The sequence below is a fragment of the Lygodium microphyllum genome, chromosome 11 (assembly GCF_053477565.2).
Source record: "Lygodium microphyllum isolate KBCC chromosome 11, Lygodium_microphyllum_v1.1.10, whole genome shotgun sequence".
Classification (NCBI taxonomy): Eukaryota; Viridiplantae; Streptophyta; class Polypodiopsida; order Schizaeales; family Lygodiaceae; genus Lygodium; species Lygodium microphyllum.
In genome coordinates this window covers 65,695,240-65,704,173 of record NC_141145.1, presented here as the reverse complement: position 1 = coordinate 65,704,173, position 8,934 = coordinate 65,695,240, and positions in this window count along the sequence as shown.

Here is an 8,934-nt window from a genome sequence, read left to right as displayed (position 1 = left end):
AAATGGCCAAGAGATTTAATAATTTGGGCATGCCCTTTGGGCAGGGGGGTTTTCAAATCGGTTCCATCCAGGACATCTGCCCCCCTTCTTGGTGGCGAGACAAATTTGGAGGAGAGGGCCATGGCAGGCTACAAGCAACCTATGCAACAGACATTAGCAATGATCATCTTTAATTTTTCACCTCCCCTCACCAGCTTTAGATCGTGGAATGGTTGCATGATGAGGAAGATGAAAATCTAGTCTTTCTCTCTCCTCCCTCCTCTCTCCTCTTGATGGCTGTTCACATGCATGAATCCATGGAAGAAAGGGAAGGAGTTGGATGTGAGATGTTGAAGGAATAATTGTATTGGAGTGAAGGAGATCATAGATCAAAGTTGAAGAGAGCATCAACAACCATAAATGAGCATCAGTGGGTGGCCTCCCAACCATTAAATACGCATCTTCAAAACCAGGTATCTATGCGTAAGTACTCATTTTATTCATTTTATGAAAGATGTTTGATGGAATTGTTTGTAAATGGATTCTTTTGATTGAAAATGCTATTAGAAATCTTGAAGAAAACCAAAAAATTTAGTCGTTTAATAATTTACATCAAAACATGCAAAACCCAAAATTATGCAGTTTTTATGAAAATGATAACATTTGGGGATTTTGTTGTGATTTTGGGGTTCATATGGAATAAAAATGAATATAAAATCAATGCTCAATAATTGTGATAAGTCTCAACCTATAAATCAAAAATATTAGAATTTTTATCTAAATAAATGAAACAAAATAGTGAAAAAAGGAAAAAATTAGTTTTTTGCGTTAGAAAATAATTAAAAATATAGTTTATATTCGTGAATGTATGGCATCATTGTAGCATGAGGTATAAGCCTTAGTTCAGCCTTGTCTTCATGTTAAATTTTATTTTTATCACTTTTTACAAGAAAAACACATGAGAAAATCACTTTTTACACCTATCACGATGCACAACCTAAACGGTAGGAGAAAAGAGGGTTTTTGATGCTAATTAGTTGCTGAAAACATTTGAAATTCTGATCTACTTGTTTGTACATACCATATATGACATTTATAAATTAAGTTAAAAGAGGGTAGCACGAGGATGCTCGGGGCTGTAGGTTGAAATCATTAAAGGAAATGTTTCTTGCACTCCACAACATTAATTTATAAATTATAAATTGTTTGAGCACCATGGCATTCACAGTTGCATTGCGCATATCACATGGTAAATCTTGGATGCATTGCAATTGGTTTCTTATACAGATGACCCACGCTTAGTTGTGAGATACCTAAGATGTAGGTTTAGGCATTTGGGTTCCTTGGGAAACTGTTAAGTGGGGAAATATCTTATCTCCTAGATTGTTCTAAAATAAGAGTGGATTTTGTGATGCATGTGTTATTTGTAATAGCGGTGCATTGAGGGGCCACGACATTCAATCCAAGGGGTGCCTTCTTCTGTTTGTGATTACGAGGTGTTTGTCATTGATCTATGTGTAGGGACTCCCTTTGAGGAGTGTGGAGTTTAATCATTGGACTACAATTTAAAACAAACGCAAGATTCACGATAGCGATAGCAGTTATTTTAGGACAGTGTCCCTTATATGCTCTTGCCACCGTGAGGCCAAGGGGTTGTATTCTTTGAGTGTAGAGAGGCCTGACTAGTGCTTAGAGCCAGTGTCGGGTCCGTTTTAGGTTCTGATAGGTGGTGCATTTTCCCAGAGCCACTCGATCAATTGGGACCAATTCATTAGTGTATGCCAAAAATCAATGAGGTAGACTCACAAGATCATCAAGTTGAGCTTCAAAAGCAAGAAAGAGATGAATGAGCTAGACAACGGGCTGAAATAAATAGAAGATATTCTCCACAAAGGAGTGGACCAATATCCTTACAAGGGCGGGGTCTTGGTAACCCTAGCTCGATGCATAGTCCGTTAGGGGGAGGAAGCTCTAGTACTTCCCCCCTTTCAATTAGTCCGTCTGCTTTGAGTGGAGTGATAGTTTTGATTGTTCAATCCCCTTTAGCAAGTTTGGTTGTTACCATGGTGGGACAACCCATTGTAATTCCTGCTGGAACGACAGATTTGCTAGCCTTAGGGTTTCCTCTACCCATTTTTAATGGGTTAGCAGAGGAAGATGAGGAACTTTACATCAATGAATTTGAGAAGTTAATGTTTAACTGTTGAATTCAAGATGAGGGACACTTGATGATGTTCTTCAACATGACTCTGAAAGGATGAGCTATAGTGTGCTATCACAGCCTAGAGGCTGGAACCATAACTACGATTGACTTATTCTTTGCAGCTTGGTCGAAGAGGTTTTGCCTTTGAAAGGGGAGGTCAGTATAGGCTATGAGTCCTTAATGTTATACATCAAGAATCTCATGAGAATGTCCATGGGTATGCCAAGAAACAGAAGGAGGTATTTTTGAAATTGCAAACCTATATCCCTATTCCAGCTGCTGCTCAATTGCAAATTTTTTTGAATGGGTTAGACTTTAACATTCAAGTGTAGTTGAGCAGAAGAGGTGGAATTGTGATTACAAGCAACTTATGCCTCTAGGTCAAATTGAAATCCGAGTTTAGGGTTTGGAAATACTTTAGCATTGACAAACAGAGGTCAAGGGATGCCCATGGTTCCTCCTAATGGGAGAGGAAGCACAATTCCAAACGTGCCTATGTTGCCAGCTCCTCCTAGTCTAACCATGTCTATGACTAGTCAGATGGCTCCACACCGACTATTGGAAGCCCAATGAAAAATCCTAATGTTGTTTGAGGGAATCAATATCCAATCCCTAATCAAGTGATTAGGCCAATGGAACAACATGTAGATTATTGTTGCCAGCTATGAGTCAAGCTCCTCGAATGTCTGTGGCAAAGTTAAAGCACTATATTGATGTGATTAGCAAACAATATAGACAAATAGCTATTGATGTTAATTTTCTTAAGAAGGAATAGAATTTGATAGGGAGTCCACACCGTGAAGAGGTTGTCCCCTCAAGATTTGGCTGTAAGTGGTGTGGTGGCCAACATTTTCCTGTCCAAATGTTAAATGTGACATATGTGGGAAGTCCGGCCATTCACCTAGTACCTGTTGGAGTAAGATTAGCTCTCTCCAACAAGGAAGTAAATAGCCAAGTCCAATTAATCATTGAGCGCAAGGGAATAATCTCTAGCAAGATGAAGGACCAAAACAAATATTACAAAGAGGGAAAGTTATGGTAGAGGGGCTACCTAGTAGCAATGGAGTTAGCCTTATAGAAGTTGTTTGCATTAGTGGCACTGAAGCTTCTAATCTGTGGGTTATTATGAGAGGTCAAAAGGGTAAAGAGGTTGACAAAGCCAAGACAAAACTTGTCGAGGAAACCCCAAGCAAGATGATAAGGGGACATGTGTCCTTAATCCCAATATGGAAGGTAGACCTCTCAAGGCCGTAGATGGAAAGTCGACCCCAAGAAAGATAAGGAGTCACCGAAGAGAAGAAGGCGAAAGCCAAGAAAGAAGCACCAAAGCGGGTTCAAATACCAAGAGAGAAAATTGTATGGCGAGAAAAGTGAGCTTTTGCTAGCTATCATGAATTTGATTTGACAAGTTCTCTTTGAGAAATTAAGCCAAATGTAAATCTTCTAGAGTTGATTAAGTTGTCTCCAGGAGTGTGCAAGAAATTTAAGAAGATTCTACACATTAGGTATATCATTGAGCCCTTGCAAATAGCACGAGTAGGAGGTGATTGGTTTGGGCATGTTGAAAAGCATTTTCTGCGGGTAGTAGTATATGTTGATGGAATATTAGTGGACCATGCTATTGTGGACATAGGATCCTCTATCAACATTATGAGTTTGGAATTGATGGAGAGACTGGGATTAGAAATAAAAAAAGATGTCTCCACAATCCTCCGAATGACTGATGACAGTTTAAGACAACTCGAAGGTTGCATTACTAAAGTCCATGTAATCCTTGCCAATGTAGAATGCATTCTAGACTTTAGGGTCATTAGGTTTGCAGGGTGACCTAACTATCAAGTATTGCTAGGTAGGCCATGGATCTTACAAGCAGACTGCTAAGTTGATATAACCGCTAGTCAATTGATCTTTGATCAAGGTGCTAGACACGTAGTAGTAGATGCTTATCATGAATCTCCTCAGGGTGAGAGAGTTCCTTTATCTTCGTCAGAGTTTGATACCCTAAATGCTCCATCTCTTAGTGAGATATCATCAAGTGACTAATAGAGGCTCAAGAGAGGATAAGGGATGCATATATAATTGAGCTTGACCTTGGTATGATGAATGATTCATGGCCAATTAAATTAGGATCCATGCTCAGTTTAGAAGAAAGGAAGCACTATGTGTCCTTGATTCAAGAATTGTGTAATATCTTTGCTTGGAGTTACGATGAGCTGAGAGGCATTCCTCCCAGCCTGGCTCTTCATACAATTCCTTTGAAGCAAGGTAGTTTCCTTGTGTGATAGAAAGTGAGGCGCATGCCTTTCAAACTAAGGGACATGCTATTTGAAGAATTGACAAAGCTATGAAAGGCTGGAAACATAGGTCATACAAAACAACCTATCAAGAGTAGCATTCTCAGTATGACTAGAGGTAGAATAATGGCCATGTTTCTTACCTCTTTAATTTGCTTGCTTCTTCCAACAATCCTTAGCAATATACCCATAATTTCCACACTAGTGGTGGCAGTTCTTATCTTTAATTACATTCTCATGCACATTCTGAGATTGCCATGAGCCTTTTCCTTTAGAGTTGGATTTCCCCTTGTTTGGAAGTACCCACCACCTCTAGCAGTCTATACTTGCTAGTTATTCACACTTTGAGATGCATTATGATGAGTCCTCGACCATGAGCTAACCCTCTACTATGCCTGCCTTGGCCTCTTTGATACAAGTAAAAAACATCTCTACCTTTTGAGCTACTTGAACCTGTAGCTAATCCAAGCTTAACCTCTTCATGAACAAGGAAAGCAACCAACTCGTCAAACTCAAGTATTTTAGATCGTGTTGATATAGATGTATTAAATGACTTATACTTAGGTCCAAGGCCATTCAGTGTAACTACAACCAGATCTTCATCATCAACCTCAAATCCAACAGATGCTAGGTGATTAGTAATAGTTTTTATCTCTGTGACATAGTCTCGTATTGACCAACCTTTCTTGTCCATGGTATTAACATCAGAGATATATAGTGAAAGCCAGTGCTACAAGTGTTGCCAGGAGGCACCTATACGAGGAGATGAGCGCCTTCAAATTTTCTCACTTGTGTGCACATTGACATGATGAGTGCCTTGAATGGTTCTTTGTTATAGCATGGGGCATGTTCCTAAGAGCGAATTACTTTTCATCTTGGGTGAAAGGTTGATGGGGGCGCCTATCCTTTTATGGGCGTGAATGCGGGTGAAGCTGTACATGGATGATGCCACAATATTCATATCTCAAGTGATAACATCTACATGATTTGATTTTGTGTTGATTTATTATGGCTAGCTACATTTAATTAAGTAATTAATTTTCTAACATGATTTTTTGAAATTTTGACACAGCTGATGTGTAGAGTAAGATGAATTGGATATAAGTGGCAAGCGTAATTTATTCCAAATAAATTTTAATTAAATTATTTAAATAGAAGCACCACTGTTAATATTCTAAGGCATGCGTACATCCTCTTTGTAAATATTTATTGATACTTCAGATTTTTAGAGAATATATTGAAGATATTTTAGAAATATTTTATGACTCTAAGTAGTTGTGAGTTGTGCAACTGATTGTAACCATCTATTTAGTTAACTCAAAACCTTTTGCAAAAAGTGATTGTAAAGGGTCTATCTTTGGGCAAAGCAAGATTCATTTTAAAAATGGCATGAAGGAGATGCCCACTCTATGCATGGGAACATTGCACCCAATAGTGTGTCTCTCAATTTTTCTTTACTCTTTTTTATTCTATTTTGAGTTTTATGAGTCGTGCTTTTAATTTTTACAAGAAAAGAGAGTAAGGGAGAGCTTCTTTTTTTCACTACGCACAAGTCTCACATCCAATCTACGCAACAGCAAGACTCTTAGACCTCATTCAAGACATGCACCTGTACACAATCTCATTGCTAAATAGTGGGATTGTGATCACCTATAATTAGATCCCAATATCCTTTTCCAATCTAGAAATTCTCCATGCGAAATTTTCATATTGCATAACTATTGTTATCTAGCTCTTCACCCACTACCTGTGTGATATTGTCTGTCCTATCAACATTTGCCATGTTTGTAGCTCTATGTCTTAGTACAATGTTCAAGCTGTCAATGCGTGATTCTTGCAAACTAAGATGTCTCTTTATTGATAAGATTCTTGTATAATATTCAAGAAACACATGTACATTTGTATGTACTCAACATCTAGTTCAGTCCTAAATGGACATGTAGTAACATATATCAGTTTTCTAGTTAGGATTCCATAAAAAAATTTCACCCAACTAGCATAGGTTTTTTACCTTTTAGATAGGAGGATTCTAGTCCTAGACTAAATGATAGTGGAACTCTACAATAATGTGAGGTGTCTCCTCCAACAGACCTGGAGGAGTCCTCTTAATAGTCGACTAAAATTCATATCCATGCACATCACCATCCCGTCTCCCCATGGGAAACCTTGGACTTAGTTGAACATGGGAATCTCAATTCTACTTCACAAGGGAAGTGTGGACAAGTCACCCCTAACAACAATCTAATGCCCACCAAAGAAAGACCACTTTGTAATCAATCAAAGGTAGGAGTGAGGTTAACACCGCATTAGTTCAAAGAGAGTGAGAGACGGGGGAGAGTGTAACTTGATCCCCCTACCCATAAGGTAAAATCTCAGCTCCGGCTCCCAATAATGGTGTTAAACCTAGTAACTAATCCTATCAATATTGGGAGGGTCAGAATTTAATTAGCTCTATCTAATGTTGGAAAGTTACCCTAACTTATTGAGTCCACCCAACCATAGGCGTTTGGTCATCAAGATCAAAGCTTTCCACTTTCCTCGATGGGGTTTGCTTAGTTTTGTAATTAGCATAGCATACTACCATGTTGTTTGGACATATAAAATCAGCTTCCTTTTATTACTCTGTTAAACTAGGTTCATTAAACTCAATTTAGCACATAACAAACAATTTAAAAACCAAATACTTTATTCACCATCGCTCCACGGAGTGGTACAAAACTGTCTTTCCGTAGAAAGACACAGTCTAACAGGATAGTACCTTCCAATCCCTCATAATTAGGTTGTATGTGATCGCACTCAGTCTGCGATCAACAAGGAATTTACTCACTTAGAGCCCCTCTAAGCTTCCTTGAGCCTCAGGAGCCTTCCTACATAACACGGGAAGTTATCACTCAGCCCTTTGCCCTCTCACGTGCTCGAGTGATCAAATATAAAAAAAACCTATCTCCCTCAGGAGCATAGGAACCCCATTGATGCAAGTGAGTTTTTCCAAAAACACGCGCCTCCCTCAAGAGTGTAGGACCCCCACATGTAGGTGAGTTTTTCCACACTCCACGTAGTGTTTAGGGAGACCCCAATGTCCTGAACCACCACAATCCTCAACTTGTCCGGTTGTGCAAGCCTGAAATCATAAGAGCCATAATTCATCATTCACAAATCCAAAGCAGTCATAACCATAAAACATTTTTAACACAGTTGTCAATGTATGTGATGCATAGAATGTATTCCCTTCATCAATTTCCATGTTCATTCCTAGAAAATCATTTGATAATACTAACATGCTTTTACAAGTTTAAGTAGGTTCTAACTAATGGTGATCCTTTTCATATGTACTAACATGATTATCTCCGTTCGTCCGTCCATCATGATTACGATTTATGGCCACAACCTCTGTTTGTCGTGGAAATACCCATTCTTCGGGTTGAATGGATTCGGGGTTCACTTCTTCTTGCGCTTTAGTAGTGACTACTTCCTCGCGTTGGGGAGGTTTCTAAGCGTAACTTCGCTTAGCATCTCGACGTCTCTTGGGAGCCATGGAAGAAGCTTGATGGATTTGGGCAGCGCTTTTGTGCAAGTGTGAAGAGAGAGAAAGAGAGAGAGAGAGAGAGAGAGAGAGAGAGAGAGAGAGAGAGAGAGAGAGAGAGAGAGAGAGAGAGAGAGAGAGAGAGAGAGATCTGATTGTAGCATAGCTTCATTGAGTCAACATCAGAGAGAATTCTATACGGTTCGTTGTGTGTGTCTATGAGTGTGTCTGACGTGATGCTCTACCCCTGTTTATATAGTAATGGGAAGGGGGGTAAAGAGAGGATGCTTGCTTTTTAGCATTTTCGATGATAAAGAGAGAACACTTTCTTTTAGTGTCTTTAATGACATCATCAGTCGATGATGTCAGAGAGGGGCTCCATTTTTATAGCGCGAAGATAAAAAATTCACAAATATATGGGTGAGCACGGCTAGTCTCATCGTCGGGTGGGCGTCACTCCAAGTTGTGGGGGATAAAGAGAGGACACTTACTTTTTAGTGTTTTCCATGATAAAGAGAGAACACTTTCTTTTAGCATCTTTGATGACATCATTAGTCGATGATGTTAGAGAGGGGCTCCATTTTTGTAGCACGAAGATAGAAAATTTATGAATATATGGGGAGGATAGCTAGTCGAGCATCACTCCAAGACTCACGACTAAGGCAACGACCAATGCATAGACCTTGGCATCTTGGCCTTGTCATACTTGGCAATAGACTACGAAGTCTTTGTTGGTGCTATTCACTACGCATGAGAAGCTCCCACTAGCTTGTAGGAAAATCTTCATAGGAGGTCTTCCATCGTGGCAGTGTCGTCACCCAAGTGTACTTAACTACCAAGTGACTATCCACTAGGCTAGTTCTTTTTGTTGTTCTATATTACAAACATAGTTTTAATAAGCTAGTCTTGGGAGGGTTTCCCAAGTCTTTTTTCCA